The sequence below is a fragment of the Carica papaya genome, chromosome 5, assembly GCF_054855325.1.
Source record: "Carica papaya isolate Zhongbai chromosome 5, ASM5485532v1, whole genome shotgun sequence".
NCBI classification, from domain to species: Eukaryota; Viridiplantae; Streptophyta; class Magnoliopsida; order Brassicales; family Caricaceae; genus Carica; species Carica papaya.
The window spans coordinates 28,703,645-28,725,351 of record NC_142313.1 but is presented as its reverse complement, the minus strand read 5'-3'; the positions used below and the strand labels follow the sequence as shown (position 1 = coordinate 28,725,351).

At 46.6% G+C, this 21,707-nt stretch overlaps 7 non-coding genes and 33 pseudogenes across 7 annotated transcripts; 33 read left to right on the top strand and 7 right to left on the bottom strand.

Moving 5' to 3' along the window:
• Positions 1–555: 555 nt before the first annotated feature.
• Positions 556–674, top strand: LOC148259444 (5S ribosomal RNA; annotated as a pseudogene).
• Positions 675–883: 209 nt separating this feature from the next.
• Positions 884–1,002, top strand: LOC148259443 (5S ribosomal RNA; annotated as a pseudogene).
• A 206-nt stretch (positions 1,003–1,208) lies between these two features.
• On the top strand, positions 1,209–1,327 carry LOC148259442 (5S ribosomal RNA; annotated as a pseudogene).
• An 881-nt stretch (positions 1,328–2,208) lies between these two features.
• On the top strand, positions 2,209–2,327 carry LOC148259441 (5S ribosomal RNA; annotated as a pseudogene).
• A 205-nt stretch (positions 2,328–2,532) lies between these two features.
• On the top strand, positions 2,533–2,651 carry LOC148259440 (5S ribosomal RNA; annotated as a pseudogene).
• Positions 2,652–2,856: 205 nt separating this feature from the next.
• Positions 2,857–2,975, top strand: LOC148259439 (5S ribosomal RNA; annotated as a pseudogene).
• Positions 2,976–3,564: 589 nt separating this feature from the next.
• LOC148259438 (5S ribosomal RNA) lies at positions 3,565–3,683 on the top strand (annotated as a pseudogene).
• A 203-nt stretch (positions 3,684–3,886) lies between these two features.
• On the top strand, positions 3,887–4,005 carry LOC148259437 (5S ribosomal RNA; annotated as a pseudogene).
• Positions 4,006–4,214: 209 nt separating this feature from the next.
• LOC148259436 (5S ribosomal RNA) lies at positions 4,215–4,332 on the top strand (annotated as a pseudogene).
• Positions 4,333–4,535: 203 nt separating this feature from the next.
• On the top strand, positions 4,536–4,654 carry LOC148259435 (5S ribosomal RNA; annotated as a pseudogene).
• A 208-nt stretch (positions 4,655–4,862) lies between these two features.
• On the top strand, positions 4,863–4,981 carry LOC148259434 (5S ribosomal RNA). Its single transcript, XR_015820034.1, has one exon. It is a non-coding gene; the product is annotated as a 5S ribosomal RNA (ribosomal RNA).
• A 205-nt stretch (positions 4,982–5,186) lies between these two features.
• On the top strand, positions 5,187–5,305 carry LOC148259433 (5S ribosomal RNA; annotated as a pseudogene).
• Positions 5,306–6,219: 914 nt separating this feature from the next.
• Positions 6,220–6,338, top strand: LOC148259432 (5S ribosomal RNA; annotated as a pseudogene).
• Positions 6,339–6,542: 204 nt separating this feature from the next.
• On the top strand, positions 6,543–6,661 carry LOC148259431 (5S ribosomal RNA; annotated as a pseudogene).
• Positions 6,662–6,870: 209 nt separating this feature from the next.
• On the top strand, positions 6,871–6,989 carry LOC148259430 (5S ribosomal RNA; annotated as a pseudogene).
• Positions 6,990–7,542: 553 nt separating this feature from the next.
• Positions 7,543–7,661, top strand: LOC148259429 (5S ribosomal RNA; annotated as a pseudogene).
• Positions 7,662–7,862: 201 nt separating this feature from the next.
• Positions 7,863–7,981, top strand: LOC148259428 (5S ribosomal RNA). The gene has a single exon (XR_015819930.1). It is a non-coding gene; the product is annotated as a 5S ribosomal RNA (ribosomal RNA).
• A 560-nt stretch (positions 7,982–8,541) lies between these two features.
• LOC148259427 (5S ribosomal RNA) lies at positions 8,542–8,660 on the top strand (annotated as a pseudogene).
• A 205-nt stretch (positions 8,661–8,865) lies between these two features.
• Positions 8,866–8,984, top strand: LOC148259426 (5S ribosomal RNA). The gene has a single exon (XR_015820518.1). It is a non-coding gene; the product is annotated as a 5S ribosomal RNA (ribosomal RNA).
• A 558-nt stretch (positions 8,985–9,542) lies between these two features.
• LOC148259425 (5S ribosomal RNA) lies at positions 9,543–9,661 on the top strand (annotated as a pseudogene).
• Positions 9,662–10,220: 559 nt separating this feature from the next.
• On the top strand, positions 10,221–10,339 carry LOC148259424 (5S ribosomal RNA; annotated as a pseudogene).
• A 530-nt stretch (positions 10,340–10,869) lies between these two features.
• Positions 10,870–10,988, top strand: LOC148259423 (5S ribosomal RNA; annotated as a pseudogene).
• A 560-nt stretch (positions 10,989–11,548) lies between these two features.
• On the top strand, positions 11,549–11,666 carry LOC148259422 (5S ribosomal RNA; annotated as a pseudogene).
• Positions 11,667–11,871: 205 nt separating this feature from the next.
• On the top strand, positions 11,872–11,990 carry LOC148259421 (5S ribosomal RNA; annotated as a pseudogene).
• Positions 11,991–12,200: 210 nt separating this feature from the next.
• Positions 12,201–12,319, top strand: LOC148259420 (5S ribosomal RNA; annotated as a pseudogene).
• Positions 12,320–12,880: 561 nt separating this feature from the next.
• LOC148259419 (5S ribosomal RNA) lies at positions 12,881–12,999 on the top strand (annotated as a pseudogene).
• Positions 13,000–13,208: 209 nt separating this feature from the next.
• LOC148259418 (5S ribosomal RNA) lies at positions 13,209–13,327 on the top strand (annotated as a pseudogene).
• Positions 13,328–13,886: 559 nt separating this feature from the next.
• On the top strand, positions 13,887–14,005 carry LOC148259417 (5S ribosomal RNA). Its single transcript, XR_015819553.1, has one exon. It is a non-coding gene; the product is annotated as a 5S ribosomal RNA (ribosomal RNA).
• Positions 14,006–14,209: 204 nt separating this feature from the next.
• On the top strand, positions 14,210–14,328 carry LOC148259416 (5S ribosomal RNA; annotated as a pseudogene).
• A 562-nt stretch (positions 14,329–14,890) lies between these two features.
• On the top strand, positions 14,891–15,008 carry LOC148259415 (5S ribosomal RNA; annotated as a pseudogene).
• Positions 15,009–15,212: 204 nt separating this feature from the next.
• LOC148259414 (5S ribosomal RNA) lies at positions 15,213–15,331 on the top strand (annotated as a pseudogene).
• Positions 15,332–15,887: 556 nt separating this feature from the next.
• On the top strand, positions 15,888–16,006 carry LOC148259413 (5S ribosomal RNA). The gene has a single exon (XR_015819830.1). It is a non-coding gene; the product is annotated as a 5S ribosomal RNA (ribosomal RNA).
• A 206-nt stretch (positions 16,007–16,212) lies between these two features.
• LOC148259412 (5S ribosomal RNA) lies at positions 16,213–16,331 on the top strand (annotated as a pseudogene).
• A 1,540-nt stretch (positions 16,332–17,871) lies between these two features.
• On the bottom strand, positions 17,872–17,990 carry LOC148259411 (5S ribosomal RNA; annotated as a pseudogene).
• A 559-nt stretch (positions 17,991–18,549) lies between these two features.
• On the bottom strand, positions 18,550–18,668 carry LOC148259410 (5S ribosomal RNA; annotated as a pseudogene).
• Positions 18,669–18,873: 205 nt separating this feature from the next.
• On the bottom strand, positions 18,874–18,992 carry LOC148259409 (5S ribosomal RNA; annotated as a pseudogene).
• Positions 18,993–19,197: 205 nt separating this feature from the next.
• Positions 19,198–19,316, bottom strand: LOC148259408 (5S ribosomal RNA; annotated as a pseudogene).
• Positions 19,317–19,521: 205 nt separating this feature from the next.
• LOC148259407 (5S ribosomal RNA) lies at positions 19,522–19,640 on the bottom strand (annotated as a pseudogene).
• A 559-nt stretch (positions 19,641–20,199) lies between these two features.
• On the bottom strand, positions 20,200–20,318 carry LOC148259406 (5S ribosomal RNA). The gene has a single exon (XR_015819694.1). It is a non-coding gene; the product is annotated as a 5S ribosomal RNA (ribosomal RNA).
• Positions 20,319–20,879: 561 nt separating this feature from the next.
• LOC148259405 (5S ribosomal RNA) lies at positions 20,880–20,998 on the bottom strand. The gene has a single exon (XR_015820949.1). It is a non-coding gene; the product is annotated as a 5S ribosomal RNA (ribosomal RNA).
• Positions 20,999–21,707: the final 709 nt, after the last annotated feature.

The window sequence follows — 21,707 nt, the reverse complement described above, 5'->3', positions numbered from 1 at the left end:
ATTTTCTTGGGAGGTCCTCGTGTTGCACCCATCTTTTTGCAGATGATTCTTTCGACGTTACGCGCGACTTGATTTATAGTCCGCAGGTTTATTCGCAAATGTGAGTCACGGCGTCGTGGCATTTTACTTGATATTAGAACGAGAACGGGAGGTGCAGTCCGCACGCAAAAGGAAACAAATGACGGGAGGAGGAAGAAAAGAGAAGGAGTGTATGTATTTGAAGCGCAAAATTAAACAAGTGGAATCATACCAGCACTAATGCACTTGATCCCATCAGAACTCTGCAGTTAAGTGTGCTTGGGCGAGAGTAGTACTCGGATGCATGACCTCTTGGGAAGTCCTCGTATCGCAACAATTTTTTTTCAGATATGTCGTTCGACGTTACGCGCTACTGGAACTATGGTCTGCTGGTTTATACGCAAATGTGAGTCAAGAATCAGGGGGATTTTAATCGATATTAGAACGAGAAGGAGAGGTGCAGTGTGAACACACAAGGAAACAAATGATGGGAGGGGGGAGGGAAGGAGTGTATGTATTTTCAGCACGAAATTAAACAGGTGCGGTCACACCAGCACAAATGCACCGGATCCCATCAGAACTCCGCAGTTAAGTGTGCTTTGGCGAAAGTAGTACAATGATGGGGTACCTCCTGGGAGGTTCTCGTGTTGCACCCATTTTCTTTTTTTCAGATGTGTCGTTCGACGTTACGCGCGACTTTAATTATGGTCCGCAGATTTATTCGCAAATGTGAGTCACGGCGCCGTGGCATTTTACCTGATATTTGAACGAGAACGAGAGGTGCAGTGCGCACGCACAAGGAAACAAATGACGGGAGGGGGAAGAAAGGAGAAGGAGTTTATGTATTTGCAGCGCGAAATTAAACTGGTGCGATCATACCATCACTAATGCACCGGATCCCATCAGAACTCCGTAGTTAAGTGTGCTTGGGCGAGAGTAGTACTCGGATTGGAGACCTCTTGGGAAGTCCTCGTGTCGCACTAATTATTTTTTCAGACGGGTCGTTCGACGTTAGGCGCGACTGGAACTAGGGTCCACTGGTTTATACGCAAATGTGAATCAAGAAGAAGGGGCATTTTAATCGATATTAGAATGAGAAAGAGAGATGCAGAGTGCACGCAGAAAGAAACAAATGACGGGAGGGGGAAGAAAAGAGAAGGAGTGTATGTATTTGCAGCTCGAAACTAAACTGGTGCGATCATACCAACACTAAAGACCTGGATCCCTTCAGAACTCCGTAGTTAAGTGTGCTTGGGCGAGAGTAGTACTCGGATGGTTGACCTCCTGGGAAGTCCTCGTGTCGCACCAATTGTTTTTCACACGGGTCGTTCGACGTTACGCGCGACTGGAACTAGGGTCCGCTGGTTTATACGCAAATGTGAGTCAAAAAGTAGGGGCATTTTAATCGATATTAGAACGAGAAGGAGAGGTGCAGTGTGAACGCACAAGGAAACAATTGATGGGAGGGGGAGGGAAGGAGAAGGATTGTTTGCATTTTCAGCACGAAATGAAACAGGTGCGATCATACCAGCACTAATGCAACGGATTCTATCAGAACTCCGTAGGTAAGGGTGCTTGAGCGAGAGTAGTACTAGCATGGGTTACCTCCTGCGAAGTCCTTATATTTCACCCATTTTCTTGTGAAGTCCTCGTGTCGCACCAATTTTTTTTCAGACGGGTCGTTCGACGTTACGCAAGTCTGGAACTTGGGTCCGCTGGTTTATACGCAAATGTGAGTCAAGAAGCAGGGGCATTTTAATCGATATTAGAACGAGAATGAGAGGTGAAGTGTGAACGCACAAGGAAACAAATGACGGGAGGGGGAAGAAAGGAGAAGGAGTGTATGTATTTGCAGTGCGAAACTAAACAGGTGCGATCATACCAGCACTAAAGCCCCAGGTCCCATCAGAACTCCGCAGTTAAGTGTGCTTGGCGAGATTAGTACTCGGATTGTTGACCTCCTGGGAAGTCCTCGTGTCGAACCAATTTTTTTTCAGACGGGTCGTTCGACGTTACGAGCGTCTGGAACTAGGGTCCGCTGGTTTATACGCAAATGTGAGTCAAGAAGCAGGGGCATTTCAATCAATATTAGAACGAGAATGAAAGGTGAAGTGTAAACGCACAAGGAAACAAATGACGGGAGGGGAAGAAAAGAGAAGGAGTGTATGTATTTGCAGCGCGAAATTAAACAGGTGCTATCATACCAGCACTAAAGCTCCGGATCCCATCAGAACTCCGCAGTTAAGTGTGCTTGGGCGAGAGTAGTACTCGGATGGGTGACCACCTGGTAAGCCCTCGTGTTGCACCTATTTTTTTTCGGATGGGTTGTTCGACGTTACGCGCGAATGGAATTATAAACTGCTGGTTCATTTGCAAAGGTGAGTCACGGTGCCGGGGCATATTACTTGATATTAGAACGAGAAAGAGAGATGCAGAACGCACGCACAAAGAAACATATGACGGGAGGGGGAAGAAAGGAGAAGGAGTTTATGTATTTGCAGCGCGGAATTAAACGCATGCGATCATACCACCACTAATGCACCGGATCCCATCATAACTCCGCATTTAAGTGTGCTTGGGCGAGAGTAGTACTCAGATGGGTGACCTCTTGGGAAGTCCTCGTGTCGCACCAATTTTTTTTCAGACGGGTCGTTTGACGTTACGCGCGACTGGAACTGGGGTCCGCTGGTTTATACGCAAATGTGAGTCAAGAAGCAGGGGCATTTTAATCAATATTAGAACGAGAAGGAGAGGTGCAGTGTGAACGCACAAGGAAACAATTGATGGAAGGGGGAGGGAAGGAGAAGGAGTATATGTATTTTCAGCACGAAATGAAACAGGTGCGATCATACCAGCACTAATGCAACGGATTCTATCAGAACTCCGTAGGTAAGGGTGCTTGGGTGAGAGTAGTACTAGCATGGGTTACCTCCTGCGAAGTCCTTATATTTCACCCATTTTCTTGTGAAGTCCTCGTGTTGCACCCATTTTTTTGCAGATGATTCTTTCGACGTTACGCGCGACTTGAATTATGGTCCTCAGGTTTATTCGCAAATGTGAGTCACGACGCTGTAGAATTTTACTTGATATTAGAACGAGAACGGGAGGTGCGGTGCGCACGCACAAGGAAACAAATGACGGGAGGGGGAAGAAAGGGGAATGAGTTTATGTATTTGCAGCACGAAATTAAACAGGTGCGATCATACCAGCACTAATGCACCGGATCCCATCAGAACTCCGCAGTTATGTGTGCTCAAGCGAGATTAGTGCTCGGATGGGTGACCTCCTGCGAAGTCCTTATATTTCACCCATTTTCTTGGGAGGTCATCGTGTTGCACCCATCTTTTTGCAGATGATTCTTTCGACGTTACGCGCGACTTGATTTATGGTCCGTAGGTTTATTCGCAAATGTGAGTCACGGCACCGTGGTATTTTACTTGATATTAGAACGAGTACGGGAGGTGCAGTGCGCACCCACAAGGAAACAAATGACGGGAGGAGGAAGAAAAGAGAATGAGTGTATGTATTTGAAGCGCAAAATTAAACAAGTGGGATCATACCAGCACTAATGCACTGGATCCCATCAGAACTCTGCAGTTTAGTGTGCTTGGGCGAGAGTAGTGCTCGGATGGGTGACCTCTTGGGAAGTCCTCGTATCGCAACAATTTTTTTTCAGATGGGTCATTCGACGTTACGCGCGACTGGAACTATGGTCCACTGGTTTATACGCAAATGTGAGTCAAGAAAAAGGGGCATTTTAATCGATTTTAGAACGAGAAAAAGAGGTGCAGTGTGAACGCACAAGGAAAAAAATGATGGGAGGGGGGACGGAAGAAGGAGTGTATGTATTTTCAGCACGAAATTAAATAGGTGCGGTCACACCAGCACAAATGTACCGGATCCCTTCAGAACTCCACAGTTAAGTGTGCTTTGGCGAAAGTAGTACAATGATGGGTTACCTCCTGGAAAGTTCTCGTGTTGCACCCATTTTCTTTTTTTCAGATGTGCCGTTCGACGTTACGCACTACTTTAATTATGGTCCGCAGATTTATTCGCAAATGTGAGTCACGGCGCCGTGGCATTTTACTTGATATTTGAACGAGAACGGGAGGTGCAGTGCAGACGCACAAGGAAAAAATGACGGGATGAGGAAGAAAAGAGAAGAAGTGTATGTATTTGAAGCGCAAAATTAAACTAGTGGCATCATACCAGCACTAATGCATTGGATCCCATCAGAATTCTGCAGTTAAGTGTGCTTGGGCGAGAGTAGTAGTCGGATGGGTGACCTCTTGGGAAGTCCTCGTATCGCAACAACTTTTTTTCAGATGGGTCGTTCGACATTACGCGCGACTAGAACTATGGTCTGCTGGTTTATACGCAAATGTGAGTCAAGAATTAGGGGCATTTTAATCGATATTAGAACGAGAAGGAGAGGTGCAGTGTGAACGCACAAGGAAAAAAATGATGGGAGGGGAGAGGGAAGAAGGAGTGTATGTATTTTCAGAATGAAATTAAACAGATGCGGTCACACCAGCATAAATGCACCGGATCCCATCAGAACTCCGCGGTTAAGTGTGCTTTGGCGAAAGTAGTACAATGATGGGTTACCTCATGGGAAGTTCTCGCATTGCACCCATTTTTTTTTTTCAGATGTGCCGTTCGACGTTACGCGCGACTTCAATTATGGTCCGCAGATTTATTCGCAAATGTGAGTCACGGCGCCGTGGCATTTTACTTGATATTTGAACAAGAACGAGAGGTGCAGTGCGCACGCACAAGGAAACAAATGATGGGAGGGGGAAGAAAGGGGAATGAGTTTATGTATTTGCAGCGCGAAATTAAACAGGTGCGATCATACCAGCACTAATGCACCAGATCCCATCAGAACTCTGCAGTTAACTGTGCTTGGGCGAGATTAGTACTCGGATGGGTGACCTCCTGAGAAGTCCTCGTGTCGCACCAATTTTTTTTCAGACGGGTCGTTTGACGTTACGCGCATTTGGAACTAGGGTCCGCTGGTTTATACGCAAATGTGAGTCAAGAAGCAGGGGCATTTTAATCGATATTAGAACGAGAATAAGAGGTGAAGTGTGAACGCACAAGGAAACAAATGACGGGAGGGGGAAGAAAGGAGAAGGAGTGTATGTATTTGCAGCGCGAAATTAAACAGGTTCGATCATACCAGCACTAATGCAACGGATTCTATCAGAACTCCGCAGTTAAGTGTGCTTGGGCGAGAGTAGCACTCGGATTGGTGACCACTTGGGAAGCCCTCGTGTTGCACCTATTTTTTTTCGGATGGGTTGTTTGACGTTACGCGCGAATAGAATTATAAACCGCTGGTTCATTTGCAAAGGTGAGTCACGGTGCCGGGGCATATTACTTGATATTAAAACGAGAAAGAGAGATGCAGAGTGCACGCACAAGGAAACAAATGACGGGAGGGGGGATGGGAGGAGAAAGAGTGTATCTATTTGCAGTGCAGAATGAAACATGAGGGATCATACCAGCACTAATGCAACGGATTCTATCAAAACTCTGCAGTTAAGGGTGTTTGGGCGAGAAATGTACTCGGATGGGTGACCTCCTGCGAAGTCCTTATATTTCACCCATTTTCTTGGGAGGTTCTCGTGTTGCACCCATCTTTTTGCAGATGATTCTTTCGACGTTACGCGCGACTTGATTTATGGTCTACAGGTTTATTCGCAAATGTGAGTCACGGCGCCGTGGCATTTTACTTGATATTAGAATGAGTACGAGAGGTGCAGTGCGTACGCACAAGGAAACAAATGACGGGAGGAAGAACAAAAGAGAAGGAGTGTATGTATTTGAAGCGCAAAATTAAACAAGTGGCATCATACCAGCACAAATGCAACAGATTCTATCAGAACTCCGTAGGTAAGGATGCTTGGGCGACAGTAGTACTACCATGGGTTACCTCCTGCGAAGTCCTTATATTTCACCCATTTTCTTGTGAAGTCCTCGTGTTGCACCCATTTTTTTGCAGATGATTCTTTCGACGTTATGCACGACTTGAATTATGGTCCTCAGGTTTATTCGCAAATGTGAGTCACGGCGCTGTAACATTTTACTTGATATTAGAACGAGAACGGGAGGTGCAGTGCGCACGCACAAGGAAAAAAATTACAGGAGGGGGAAGAAAGGAGAATGAGTTTATCTATTTGCAGCGCAAAATTAAACAAGTGCGATCATACCAACACTAATGCACCGGATCCCATCAGAACTCCGCCATGAAGTGTGCTTGGGCGAGATTAGTACTCGGATGGGTGACCTCATCGGAAGTCCTCGTGTCGCACCAATTTTTTTTCAGACGGGTCGTTCAACGTTACGCGCGTCTGGAACTAGGGTCCGCTGGTTTATACGCAAATGTGAGTCAAGAAGCAGGGGCATTTTAATCGATATTAGAACGAGAATGAGATGTGTAGTGTGAACGCACAAGGAAACAAATGATGGGAGGGGGGGAGGGAAGAAGGAGTGTATGTATTTTCAGCACGAAATTAAACAGGTGCGGTCACACCAGCACAAATGCACCGGATCCCATCAGAACTACGCAGTTAAGTGTGCTTTGGCGAAAGTAGTACAATGATGGGTTACCTCCTAGGAAGTTCTCGTGTTGCACCCATTTTCTTTTTTTCAGATGTGCCGTTCGACGTTACGCGCGACTTTAATTATGGTCCGCAGATTTATTCACAAATGTGAGTCACGACGCCGTGGCATTTTACTTGATATTTGAACGAGAACGAGAGGTACAGTGCGCACGCACAAGGAAACAAATGACGGGAGGGGGAAAAAAGGAGAAGGAGTTTATGTATTTGCAGCGCGAAATTAAACGGGTGCGATCATACCGGCACTAATGCACCGGATCCCATCAGAACTCCGCAGTTAAGTTTGCTTGTGCGAGAGTAGTACTCGGATGGGTGACCTCCTGGGAAGTCCTCGTATCGCACCAATTTTTTTTCAGACGGGTCGTTCGACGCTACGCGCGACTGAAACTAGGGTCCGCTGGTTTATACGCAAATGTGAGTCAAGAAGCAGGGGCATTTTAATCGATATTAGAACGAGAAGGAGAGGTGCAGTGTGAACGCACAAGGAAACAATTGATGAGAGGGGGAGGGAAGGAGAAGGAGTGTATGTATTTTCAGTGCGAAATGAAACAGGTGCGATCATACCACACTAATGCAATGGATTCTATCAGAACTCCGTAGGTAAGGGTGCTTGGGCGAGAGTAGTACTAGCATGGGTTACCTCCTGCGAAGTCCTTATATTTCACCCATTTTCTTGTTCTCGTGTTGCACCCATTTTTTTGCAGATGATTCTTTCGACGTTACGCGCGACTTGATTTATGGTCCTAAGGTTTATTCGCAAATGTGAGTCACGGCGCTGTAGCATTTTACTTGATATTAGAACGAGAACGGGAGGTGCAGTGCGCACGCACAAGGAAACAAATGACGGGAGGGGGAAGAAAGGGGAATGAGTTTATGTATTTGCAGCACGAAATTAAACAAGTGCGATCATACCAGCACTAATGCACCGGATCCCATCAGAACTCCGCAGTTAAGTGTGCTTGGGCGATATTAGTACTCGGATGGGTGACCTCCTGGCAAGTCCTCGTGTCGCACCAATTTTTTTTCAGACGGGTCGTTCGACGTTACGCACATCTGGAACTACGGTCCGCTGGTTTATACGCAAATGTGAGTCAAGAAGCAGAGGCATTTTAATCGATATTAGAACGAGAAGGAGAGATGAAGTGTGAACGCACAAGGAAACAAATGACGAAGGGGGAAGAAAGGAGGAGTGTATGTATTTAAAGCGCGGAATTAAACAGGTGCGATCATACCAGCACTAAAGCCCCGGATCCCATCAGAACTCCGCAGTTAGGTGTGCTTGGGCGAGAGTAGTACTCGGATGGGTGACCACTTGGGAAGCCCTCGTGTTGCACCTTTTTTTTCTCGGATGGGTTGTTCGACGTTACGCGCGAATGGAATTATAAACCGCTGGTTGATTTGCAAAGGTGAGTCACGGTAACGGGGCATATTACTTGATATTAGAACGAGAAAGAGAGATGCAGAGTGCTCGCACAAGGAAACAAATGACGGGAGGGGGGATGGGAGGAGAAAGAGTGTATGTATTTGCAGTGTAGAATGAAACATGAGGGATCATACCAGCACTAATGCAACGGATTCTATCAGAACTCCGCAGTTAAGGGTGATTGGGCGAGAAAAGTACTCGGATGGGTGATCTCCTGCGAAGTCCTTATATTTCACCCATTTTCTAGGGAGGTCCTCGTGTTGCACCCATCTTTTTGAAGATGATTCTTTCGACGTTACGCGCGACTTGATTTATGGTCCGCAGGTTTATTCGCAAATGTGAGTCACGACGCCGTGGCATTTTACTTGATATTAGAACGAGTACGGGAGGTGCAGTTTGCACGCACAAGGAAACAAATGATGGGAGGAGGAAGAAAAGAGAAGGAGTGTATGTATTTGAAGCGCAAAATTAAACAAGTGGCATCATACCAGCACTAATGCACTAGATCCCATCAAAACTCCGCAGTTAAGTGTGCTTGGGCGAGATTAGTACTCGGATGGGTGACCTCCTGGGAAGTCCTCGTGTCGCACCAATTTTTTTTCAGACGGGTCGTTCGACATTACGCGCGTCTGGAACTAGGGTCCGCTGGTTTATACGCAAATGTGAGTCAAAATGCAGGGGCATTTTAATCGATATTAGAACAAGAATGAGAGGTGAAGTGTTAACGCACATGGAAACAAATGACGGGAGGGGGAAGAAAGGAGAAGCAGTGTATGTATTTGCAGCGCGAAATTAAACAGGTGCGATCATACCAGCACTAAAGCCCCGGATCCCATCAGAACTCCGCAGTTAAGTGTGATTGGGCGAGAGTAGTACTCGGATGGGTGACCTCCTGGGAAGTCCTCGTGTCGCACCAATTTTTCTTCAGACGGGTCGTTCGACGTTACGCGGGACTGGAATTAGGGTCCACTGGTTTATACGCAAATGTGAGTCAAGAAGCAGGGGCATCTTAATCGATATTAGAACGAGAAGGAGAGGTGCAGTGTGAACGTACAAGGAAACAATTGATGGAAGGGGGAGGGAAGGAGAAGGAGTGTATGTATTTTCAGCACGAAATGAAACAGGTACGATCATACCAGCACTAATGCAACGGATTCTATCAGAACTCCGTAGGTAAGGGTGCTTGGGGGAGAGTAGTACTAGCATGGGTTACCTCCTGCGAAGTCCTTATATTTCACCCATTTTCTTGTGAAGTCCTCGTGTTGCACCCATTTTTTACAGATGATTCTTTCGACGTTACGCGCGACTTGAATTATGGTCCTCAAGTTTATTCGCAAATGTGAGTCACGGCGCAGTAGAATTTTACTTGATATTAGACCGAAAACGGGAGGTGCAGTGCGCACGCACAAGGAAACAACTGACGGGAGGGGGAAGAAAGGGGAATGAGTTTATGTATTTGCAGCGCAAAATTAAACAGGTGCGATCATACCAGCACTAATGCACCGGATCCCATCAGAACTCCGCAGTTAAGTGTGCTTTGGCGAGAGTAGTACTCGGATTGGTGACCTCCTCGAAAGTCCTCGTGTCGCACCAATTTTTTTTCAGACGGGTCGTTCGACGTTACGCGCGACTGGAACTATTGTCCGCTGGTTTATACGCAATTGTGAGTCAAGAAGCAGGGGCATTTTAATCGATATTAGAACGAGAAGGAGAGGTGCAGTGTGAACGCACAAGGAAACAATTGATGGGAGGGGGAGAGAAGGAGAAGGAGTGTTTGTATTTTCAGCACGAAATGAAACAGGTACGATCATACCAGCACTAATGGAACGGATTCTATCAGAACTCCGTAGGTAAGGGTGCTTGGGCGAGAGTAGTACTAGCATGGGTTACCTCCTGCGAAGTCCCTATATTTCACCCATTTTCTTGTGAAGTCCTCGTGTTGCACCCATTTTTTTGAAGATGATTCTTTCGACGTTACGCGCGACTTGAATTATGGTCCTCAGGTTTATTCGCAAATGTGAGTCACGGCGCTGTAGCATTTTACTGGATATTAGAACGAGAACGGGAGGTGCAGCGCGCACGCATAAGGAAACAAATGACGGGAGGGGGAAGAAAAGAGAAGGAATGTATGTATTTGCAGCGCGAAACTAAACTGGTGCGATCATACCAGCACTAAAGCCCCGGATCCCATCAGAACTCCGCAGTTAAGTGTGTTTGGGCGAGATTAGTACTCGGATGGTTGACCTCATCGGAAGTCCTCGTGTCGCACAAATTTTTTTGTAGATGATTCTTTCGACATTACGCGCGACTTGAATTATGGTCCTCAGGTTTATTCGCAAATGTGAGTCACCACGCTGTAGCATTTTACTTGATATTAGAACGAGAACGGGAGGTGCAGTGCGCACGCACAAGGAAACAAATGACGGAAGGGGGAAGAAAGGGGAATGAGTTTATGTATTTGCAGCGCAAAATTAAACAGGTGCGATCATACCAAAACTAATGCACCGGATCCCATCAAAACTCCGCAGTGAAGTGTGCTTCGGCGAGATTAGTACTCGGATGGGAGACCTCCTGGGAAGTCCTCGTGTGACACAAATTTTTTTTTTCAGACTGGAAATTCGACGTTACGCGCGACTGGAATTAGGGTTCACTGGTTTATACGTAAATGTGAGTCAAGAAGTAGGGGCATTTTAATCGATATTAGAACGAGAATGAGAGGTGAAGTGTGAACGCACAAGGAAACAAATGACGGAAGGGGAAAAAAGGAGAAGGAGTGTATGTATTTGCAGCGCGAAATTAAACTTGTGCGATCATACCAGCACTAAATCTCCGGATCCCATCAGAACTCCACAGTTAAGTGTGCTTGGGCGAGGGTAGTACTCGGATGGGTGACCACTTGGGAAGCCCTCGTGTTGCACCTATTTTTTTTCGGATGGGTTGTTCGACGTTACGCGCGATGGAATTATAAACCGCTGGTTCATTTGCAAAGGTGAGTCACGGTGCCGGGGCATATTACTTGATATTAGAACGAGAAAGAGAGATGCAGAGTGCTCGCACAAGGAAACAAATGACGGGAGGGGGGATGGGAGGAGAAAGAGTGTATGTATTTGCAGTGCAGAATGAAACATGAGGGATCGTACCAGCAGTAATGCAACGGATTCTATCAGAACTCCGTAGTTAAGGGTGCTTGGGCGAGAAAAGTACTCGGATGGGTGAGCTCCTGCGAAGTCCTTATATTTCGCCCATTTTCTTGGGAGGTCCTTGTGTTGCACCCATCTTTTTGTAGATGATTCTTTCGACATTACGCGCGACTTGATTTATGGTCTGCAGGTTTATTCGTAAATGTGAGTCACGGCGCCGTGGCATTTTACTTGATATTAGAACGAGTACGGGAGGTGCAGTGCGCACGCACAAGGAAACAAATGACGGGAGGAGGAAGAAAAGAGAAGGAGTGTATGTATTTGAAGTGCAAAATTAAACAAGTGGCATCATACAAGCACTAATGCACTGGATCCCATCAGAACTCTGCAGTCAAGTGTGCTTGGGCGAGAGTAGTACTCGGATGGGTGACCTCTTGGGAACTCCACGTATCGCAACAATTTTTTTTCAGATGGGTCGTTTGACGTTACGCGCGACTGAAACTATGGTCCGCTGGTTTATACGCAAATGTGAGTCAAGAATCAGGGGCATTTTAATCGATATTAGAACGAGAAGGAGAGGTGCAGTGTGAACGCACAAGGAAACAAATGATGGGAGGGGGGGGAGGGAAGAAGGAGTGTATGTATTTTCAGCACGAAATTAAACAGGTGCGGTCACACCAGCACAAATGCACCGGATCCCATCAGAACTCCGCAGTTAAGTGTGCTTTGTCGGAAGTAGTACAATGATGGGTTACCTCCTGGGATGTTCTCGTGTTGCACCCATTTTCTTTTCTTCAGATTTGTCGTTCGACGTTACGCGCGACTTTAATTATGGTCCGCAGATTTATTCGCAAATGTGAGTCACGGTGCTGGGGCATATTCCTTGATATTAGAACGAGAAAGAGAGATGCAGAGTGCACGCACAAGGAAACAAATGACAGGAGGGGGGATGGAAGGAGAAAGAGTTTATGTATTTGCAGCGCGAAATTAAACGGGTGCGATCATACCAGCACTATTGCACCGGATCCCATCAGAACTCCGCAGTTAAGTGTGCTTGGGCGAGTGTAGTACTCGGATGGGTGACCTCTTGGGAAGTCCTTGTGTCGCAATAATTTTTTTTTCAGACGGGTCGTTCGACGTTACGAGCGACTGGAACTAGGGTCCACTGGTTTATACGCAAATGTGAGTCAAGAAGCAGGGGCATTTTAATCGATATTAGAACGAGAAGGAGAGATGCAGAGTGCACGCACAAGGAAACAAATGACGGGAGGGGGGATGGAGGGAGAAAAAGTGTATGTATTTGCAGCACAGAATGAAACATGAGCAATCATACCAGCACCAATGCAACGGATTCTATCAGAACTCCGCAAGTTAAGGGTGTTTGGGCGAGAGTAGCTCTAGGATGGGTGACCTCCTGCGAAGTCCTTATATTTCACCCATTTTCTTAGGAAGTCCTCGTGTTGCACCCATTTTTTGCAGATGATTCTTTCGATGATACGCACGACTTGAATTATGGTCCTCAGGTTTATTGGCAAATGTGAGTCACTGCACCGTAGCATTTTACTTGATATTAGAACGAGCACGGGAGGTGCAGTGCGCACGCACAAGGAAACAAATGATGGGAGGGGGAAGAAAGGAGAAGGAGTTTATCTATTTGCAGCGCGGAATTAAACGGGTGCGATCATACCAGCACAAATGCAACGGATCCCATCAGAACTCTGCAGTTAAGTGTGCTTTGGCAAAAGTAGTACAATGATGGGTTATCTCCTGGTAAGTTCTCGTGTTGCACCCATTTTATTTTTTTCAGATGTGCCGTTCGACGTTACGCACGACTTTAATTATGGTCCGCAGATTTATTCGCAAATGTGAGTCACGGCGCCGTGGCATTTTACTTGATATTTGAACGAGAACGAGAGGTGCAGTGCGCACGCACAAGGAAACAAATGACGGGAGGGGGAAGAAAGAAGAAAGAGTTTATGTATTTGCAGCGCGGAATTAAACGGGTGCGATCATACCAGCACTAATGCACTGGATCCCATAAGAACTCCGCACTTAAGTGCGCTTGGGCGAGAGTAGTACTCGGAGGGGTGACCTCCTGGTAAGTCCTCGTGTCGCACCAATTTTTTTTCAGACGGGTCGTTCGACGTTACGTGCTACTGAAACTATTGTCCGCTGGTTTATACGCAATTGTGAGTCAGGAAGCAGGGGCATTTTAATCGATATTAGAACGAGAAGGAGAGGTGCAGTGTGAACGCACAAGGAAACAATTGATGGGAGGGGGAGGGAAAGAGAAGGAGTGTATGTATTTTAAGCACGAAATGAAACAGGTGCGATCATACCAGCACTAATACAACGGATTCTATCAGAACTCCGTAGGTAAGGGTGCTTGGACGAGAGTAGTACTAGCATGGGTTACCTCCTGCGAAGTCCTTATATTTCACCCATTTTCTTGGGAAGTCCTTGTGTTGCACCCATTTTTTTGCAGATGATTCTTTCAACGTTACGTGCGACTTGAATTATGGTCCTCAGGTTTATTCGCAAATGTGAGTCACGGCGCTGTAGCATTTTACTTGATATTAGAACAAGAACGGGACGTGCAGTGCGCACGCACAAGGAAACAAATGACGGGAGGGGGAAGAAAGGGGAATGAGTTTATGTATTTGCAGCGCGAAATTAAACAGGTGCGATCATACCAGCACTAAAGCACCGGATCCCATCAGAACTCCGCAGTTAAGTGTGCTTGGGCGAGATTAGTACTCGGATGGGTGACCTCCTGGAAAGTCCTCGTGTCGCACCAATTTTTTTTCAGACGGGTCGTTCGACGTTACGGGAGTCTGGAACTAGGGTCCGCTGGTTTATACGCAAATGTGAGTCAAGAAGCAGGGGCATTTTAATCGATATTAGAACGAGAAGGAGAGATGAAGTGTGAACGCACAAGGAAACAAATGATGGAGGGGGAAGAAAGGAGAAGGAGTGTATGTATTTCCAACGCAGAATTAAACAGGTGCGATCATACCAGCACTAAAGCCCCGGATCCTATCAGAACTCCGCAGTTAGGTGTGCTTGGGCAAGAGTAGTATTTGGATGGGTGACCACTTGGGAAGACCTCGTGTTGCACCTTTTTTTTTCTCGGATGGGTTGTTCGACGTTACGCGCGAATGGAATTATAAACCGCTGGTTCATTTGCAAAGGTGAGTCACAGTGCCGGGGCATATTACTTGATATTAGAACGAGAAAGAGAGGTGCAGAGTGCACGCACATGGAAACAAATGACGGGTGGGGGGATGGGAGGAGAAAGAGTGTATGTATTTGCAGTGCAGAATGAAACATGAGGGATCATACCAGCACTAATGCAACGGATTCTATCAGAACTCTGCAGTTAAGGGTGCTTGGGCGAGAAAAGTACTCAGACGGGTGACCTCATGCGAAGTCCTTATATTTCACCCATTTTCTTGGGAGGTCCTCGTGTTGCACCCATCTTTTTGCAGATGATTCTTTCGACGTTACGCGCGACTTGCTTTATGGTCTGCAGGTTTATTCGCAAATGCGAGTCACGGCGCCGTGGCATTTTACTCGATATTAGAACGAGTAGGGGAGGTGCAGTGCGCACGCACAAGGAAACAAATGACGAGAGGAGGAAGAAAAGAGAAGGAGTGTATGTATTTGAAGCGCAAAATTAAACAAGTGGCATCATACCAGCACTAATGCACTGGATCCCATCAGAACTCTGCAGTTAAGGGTGCTTGGGCGAGAGTAGTACTAGGATGGGTGACCTCTTGGGAAGTCCACGTATCGTAATAATTTTTTTTCAGATGGGTCGTTCGACGTTACGCGCGACTGGAACTATGGTCCGCTGGTTTATACGCAAATGTGAGTCAAGAATCAGGGGCATTTTAATCAATATTCGAACGAGAAGGAGAGGTGCAGTGTGAACGCACAAGGAAACAAATGATTGGAGGGGGGGAGGGAAGAAGGAGTGTATGTATTTTCAGCACGAAATTAAACAGGTGCGGTCACACCAACACTAATGCACCGGATCCCATCAGAACTCCGCAGTTAAGTGTGCTTTGGTGAAAGTAGTACAATGATGGGTTACCTCCTGGGATGTTCTCGTGTTGCACCCTTTTTTTTTTTTCAGATGTGCCGTTCGACGTTACGCGCGACTTTAATTATGGTCCGCAGATTTATTCGCAAATGTGAGTCACGGCGCCGTGGCATTTTACTTGATATTTGAACGAGAGGTGCAGTGTGCACGCACAAGGAAACAAATGACGGGAGGGGGAAGAAAGGAGATGGAGTTTATGTATTTGCAGCGCGAAATTAAACTGGTGCGATCATACCAGCACTAATGCAACGGATTCTATCAGAACTACGTGTGTAAGGGTGCTTGGGCGAGAGTAGTACTAGCATGGGTTACCTCCTACGAAGTCCTTATATTTCACCCATTTTCTTGTGAAGTCCTCGTGTTGCACCCATTTTTTTGCAGATGATTCTTTCGACGTTACGCACGACTTGAATTATGGTCCTCAGGTTTATTCGCAAATGTGAGTCACGGCGTTGTAGCTATTTACTTGATATTAGAACGAGAACGGGAGGTGCAGTGCGCACGCACAAGGAAACAAATGACGGGAGGGGGAAGAAAGGGGAATGAATTTATGTATTTGCAGCGTGTAATTAAACAGGTGCGATCATACCAGCACTAATGCACCGGATCCCATCAGAACTCCGCAGTGAAGTGTGCTTGGGCGAGATTAGTACTCGGATGGGTGACCTCCTGGGAAGTCCTCGCGTCGCACCAATGTTTTTTTCAGACAGGTCGTTCGATGTTACGCGCGTCTGGAACTAGGGTCCGCTGGTTTATACGCATATGTGGGTCAAGAAGCAGGGGCATTCTAATCGATATTAGAACGAGAATGAGAGGTGAAGTGTGAACGCACAAGGAAACAAATGACGGGAGGGGGAAGAAATGAGAAGGAGTGTATGTATTTGCAGCCCGAAATTAAACAGGTGCGATCATACCAGCACTAAAGCTCCGGATCCCATCAGAACTCCGCAGTTAAGTGTTCTTGGGCGAGAGTAGTACTCGGATGGGTCACCACCTGGGAAGCCCTCGTGTTACACCTATTTTTTTTTTCGGATGGGTTCTTCGACGTTACGCGCGAATGGAATTATAAATCACTGGTTCATTTGCAAAGGTGAGTCACGGTGCCGGGGCATATTACTTGATATTAGAACGAGAAAGAGAGATGCAGAATGCACGCACAAGGAAACAAATGACGGGAGGGGGGTTGGAAGGAGAAAGAGTGTATGTATTTGCAGTGCAGAATGAAACATGAGGGCTCATACCAGCACTAATGCAACGGATTCTATCAGAACTCCGTAGGTAAGGGTGCTTAGGCGAGAGTAGTACTAGCATGGGTTACCTCCTGCGAAGTCCTTATATTTCACCCATTTTCTTGTGAAGTCCTCGTTTTGCACCCATTTTCTTTTTTTCAGTTGTGCCGTTCGAAGTTACGCGCGACTTTAATTAGGGTCCGCAGATTTATTCGCAATGTGAGTCATGGCGCCGTGGCATTTTACTTGATATTTGAACGAGGACGAGAGGTGCAGTGCGCACGCACAAGGAAACAAATGACGGGAGGGGGAAGAAAGGAGAAGGAGTGTATGTATTTGCAGCGCGAAATTAAACAGGAGGTCACCCATCCGACTACTACTCTCGCCCAAGCACACTTAACTGCAGAATTCTGATGGGATCCAGTGCATTAGTGCTGGTATGATGCCACTTTTTTAATTTTGCGCTTCAAATACATACACTTCTTCTCTTTTCTTCCTCCTCCCGTCATTTGTTTCCTTGTGCGTGCGCACTGCACCTCCCGTTCTCGTTCAAATATCAAGTAAAATGCCACGACGCCATGACTCACATTTGCGAATAAATCTGCGGACCATAATTAAAGTCGCGCGTAACGTCGAACGGCACATCTGAAAAAAAGAAAATGGGTACGAGAACTTTCCAGGAGGTAACCCATCATTGTACTACTTTCGCCAAAACACACTTAACTGTGGAGTTCTGATGGGATCCGGTGCATTTGTGCTGGTGTGACCGCACCTGTTTAATTTCGTGCTGAAAATACATACACTCCTTCTTCCCTCCCCCCTCCCATCATTTGTTTTCTTGTGCGTTCACACTACACCTCTCCTTCTCGTTCTAATATCGATTAAAATGCCCCTGATTCTTGACTCACATTTGCGTATAAACCAGCGGACCATAGTTCCAGTCGCGCGTAACGTCGAACGACCCATCTGAAAAAAAATTATTGCGATATGAGGATTTCCCAAGAGGTCACCCATCCGAGCACTACTCTCGCCCAAGCACACTTAACTGCAGAGTTCTGATGGGATCCAGTGCATTAGTGCTGATATGATGCCACTTGTTTAATTTTGCGCTTCAAATACATACACTCCTTCTCTTTCTTCCTCCTCCCGTCATTTGTTTCCTTGTGGGTGCGCACTGCACCTCCCGTACTCGTTCTAATATCAAGTAAAATGCCACGGTGCCGTGACTCACATTTGCGAATAAACCTGCGGACCATAAATCAAGTCGCGCGTAACGTCGGAAGAATCATCTGCAAAAAGATGGGTGCAACACGAGGACCTCCTAAGAAAATGGGTGAAATATAAGGACTTCGCAGGAGGTCACCCATCCGAGCACTAATCTCGCCCGAGCACACATAACTGCGGAGTTCTGATGGGATCCGGTGCATTAGTGCTGGTATGATCGCATCTATTTAATTTTGCGCTGCAAATACATAAACTCATTCCCCTTTCTTCCCCCTCCCGTCATTTGTTTCCTTGTGCGTGCGCACTGCACCTCCTGTTCTCGTTCTAATATCAAGTAAAATTCTACAGCGTCGTGACTCACATTTGCGAATAAACTTGAGGACCATAATTCAAGTCGTGCGTAACATCGAAAGAATCATCTGCAAAAAAATGGGTGCAACACGAGGACTTCACAAGAAAATGGGTGAAATATAAGGACTTCGCAGGAGGTAACCCATGCTAGTACTACTCTCGCCCAAGCACCCTTACCTACGGAGTTCTGATAGAATCCGTTGCATTAGTGGTGGTATGATCGCACCTGTTTTATTTCGTGCTCAAAATACATACACTCCTTCTCCTTCCCTCCCCCTCCCATCAATTGTTTCCTTGTGCGTTCACACTGCACCTCTCCTTCTCGTTCTAATATCGATTAAAATGCCCCTGATTCTTGACTCACATTTGCGTATAAACCAGCGAACCATTGTTCCAGTCGCGCGTAACGTCGAACGACCCCCCTGAAAAAAAATTGTTGCGATACGAGGACTTCCCAAGAGGTCACACATCCGAGTACTACTCTCGCCCAAGCACACTTCACTGCGGAGTTCTGATGGGATCCGCTGCATTAGTGCTGGTATGATCGCACCTGTTTAATTTTGCGCTGCAAATACATAAACTCATTCCCCTTTCTTCCCCCTCCCGTCATTTGTTTCCTTGTGCGTGCGCACTGCACCTCCCGTTCTCGTTCTAATATCAAGTAAAATGCTACACCGCTGTGACTCACATTTGCGAATAAACCTGAGGACCATAATTCAAGTCGCACGTAACGTTGAAAGAATCATCTGCAAAAAAATGGGTGCAACACGAGGACTTCCCAAGTGGTCACCCATCTGAGTACTACTCTCGCCCAAGCACACTTAGCTGCGGAGTTATGATGGGATCTGTTGCACTAGTGCTGGTATGATCGAACCTGATTAATTTCGCGCTGCAAATACATAAACTCCTTCTCCTTTCTTCCCCCTCCCGTCATTTGTTTCCTTGTGTGTGCACTCTGCATCTCTCTTTCTCATTCTAATATCAAGTAATATGCCCCGGCACCGTGACTCACCTTTGCAAATGAACCAGTGGTTTATAATTCCATTCGCGCCTAACGTCGAACAACCCATCCGAAAAAAAATAGGTGCAAGACGAGGGCTTCCCAAGTGGTCACCCATCCGAGTACTACTCTCGCCCAAGCACACCTAACTGCGAAGTTCTGATGGGATCCGAGGCTTTAGTGCTGGTAAGATCGCACCTATTTAATTTCGCGCTGCAAATACATACACTCCTTCTCCTTTCTTCCCCCTCCTGTCATTTGTTTCCTTGTGCGTTCACACTTCACCTCTCATTCTCGTTCTAATATCGATTAAAATGCCCCTGCTTCTTGACTCACATTTGCATATAAACCAGCGGACCCTAATTCCAGACGCGCGTAACGTCGAATGACCTGTCTGAAAAAAAATTGGTGTGACACGAGGACTTCCCAGGAGGTCACCCATCCGAGTACTAATCTCGCCCAAGCACACTTCACTGCGGAGTTATGATGGGATCCGCTGCATTAGTGCTGGTACGATCGCACCTGTTTAATTTCGGGCTGCAAATACATAAACTCATTCCCCTTTCTTCCCCCTCCCGTCATATGTTTCCTTGTGCGTGCGCACTGCAGCTCCCGTTCTCGTTCTAATATCAAGTAAAATGCTACAGCGCCGTGACTGACATTTGCGAATAAACCTGAGGACCATAATTCAAGTCGCGCGTAACGTCGAAAGAATCATCTGCAAAAAAGTGCGTGTTACACGAGGACTTCACAAGAAAATGGGTGAAATATAAGGACTTCGCAGGAGGTAACCCATGCTAGTACTACTCTCGCCCAAGCACCCTTACCTACAGAGTTCTGATAGAATCCGTTGCATTAGTGCTGCTATGATCGCACCTGTTTCATTTCGTGCTGAAAATACATACACTCCTTCTCCTTCCCTCTCCCTCCCATCAATTGTTTCCTTGTGCGTTCACACTGCACCTCTCCTTCTCGTTCTAATATCGATTAAAATGCTTCTGCTTCTTGACTCACATTTGCGTATAAACCAGCGGACCCTAGTTCCAGTCGCGCGTAACGTCGAACGACCCGTCTGAAAATAAATTGGTGCGACACGAGGACTTCCCAGGAGGTCACCCATCCGAGTACTACTCTCGCCCAAGCACACTTAACTGCGGAGTTCTGATGGGATCCGGTGCATTAATGCTGGAATGATCGCACCCGTTTAATTTTGCACTGCAAATACATATACTCCTTCTCCTTTCTTCCCCCTCCCGTCATTTGTTTCCTTGTGCGTGCGCACTGCACCTCCCGTGCTCGTTCTAATATCAAGTAAAATGCTACGGTGCCGTGACTCACATTTGCGAACAAACCTGAGGACCATAATTCAAGTCGCGCGTATCGTCGAAAGAATCATCTGCAAAAAAATGGGTGCAACACGAGGACTTCCTAAGAAAATGGGTGAAATATAAGGACTTCGCAGGAGGTCACCCATCCTAGTGCTACTCTCGCCCAAGCACCCTTAACTTGCGGAGTTCTGATAGAATCCGTTGCATTGGTGCTGGTATGATTGCTCATGTTTCATTCTGCGCTGCAAATACATACACTTTTTCTCCCTCCATCCCCCCTCCCGTCATTTGTTTCCTTGTGCGTGCACTCTGCATCTCTCCTTCTCGTTCAAATATCGATTAAAATGCCCCTGCTTCTTGACTCACATTTGCGTATAAACCAGCGGACCCTAGTTCCAGTCACGCGTAACGTCGAATGACCCGTCTGAAAATAAATTGGTGCGACACGAGGACTTCCCAAGAGGTCACCCATCCGAGTACTACTCTCGCCCAAGCACACTTAACTACGGAGTTCTGATGGGATCCGGTGCATTAATGCTGGTATGATCGCACCCGTTTAATTTTGCGCTGCAAATACATATACTCCTTCTCCTTTCTTCCCCCTCCCGTCATTTGTTTCCTTGTGCGTGCGCACTGCACCTCCCGTGCTCGTTCTAATATCAAGTAAAATGCTACGGTGCCGTGACTCACATTTGTGAATAAACTTGAGGACCATAATTCAAGTCGCGCGTATCGTCGAAAGAATCATCTGAAAAAAAATGGGTGCAACACGAGGACTTCCTAAGAAAATGGGTGAAATATAAGGACTTCGCAGGAGGTCACCCATCCTAGAGCTACTCTCGCCCAAGCACCCTTAACTTGTGGAGTTCTGATAGAATCCGTTGCATTGGTGCTGGTATGATTGCTCATGTTTCATTCTGCGCTGTAAATACATACACTTTTTCTCCCTCCATCCCCCCTCCCGTCAATTGTTTCCTTGTGCGTTCACACTGCACCTCTCCTTCTCATTCTAATATCGATTAAAATGCCCCTGCTTCTTGACTCACATTTGCGAATAAACCTGAGGACCATAATTCAAGTCGCGCGTAACGTCGAAAGAATCATCTGCAAAAAAATGGGTGCAACACGAGAACTTTGCAAGAAAATGGGTGAAATATAAGGACTTCGCAGGAGGTAACCCATGCTAGTACTACTCTCGCCCAAGCACCCTTACCTATGGAGTTCTGATAGAATCTGATGCATTAGTGCTGGTATGATCGCACA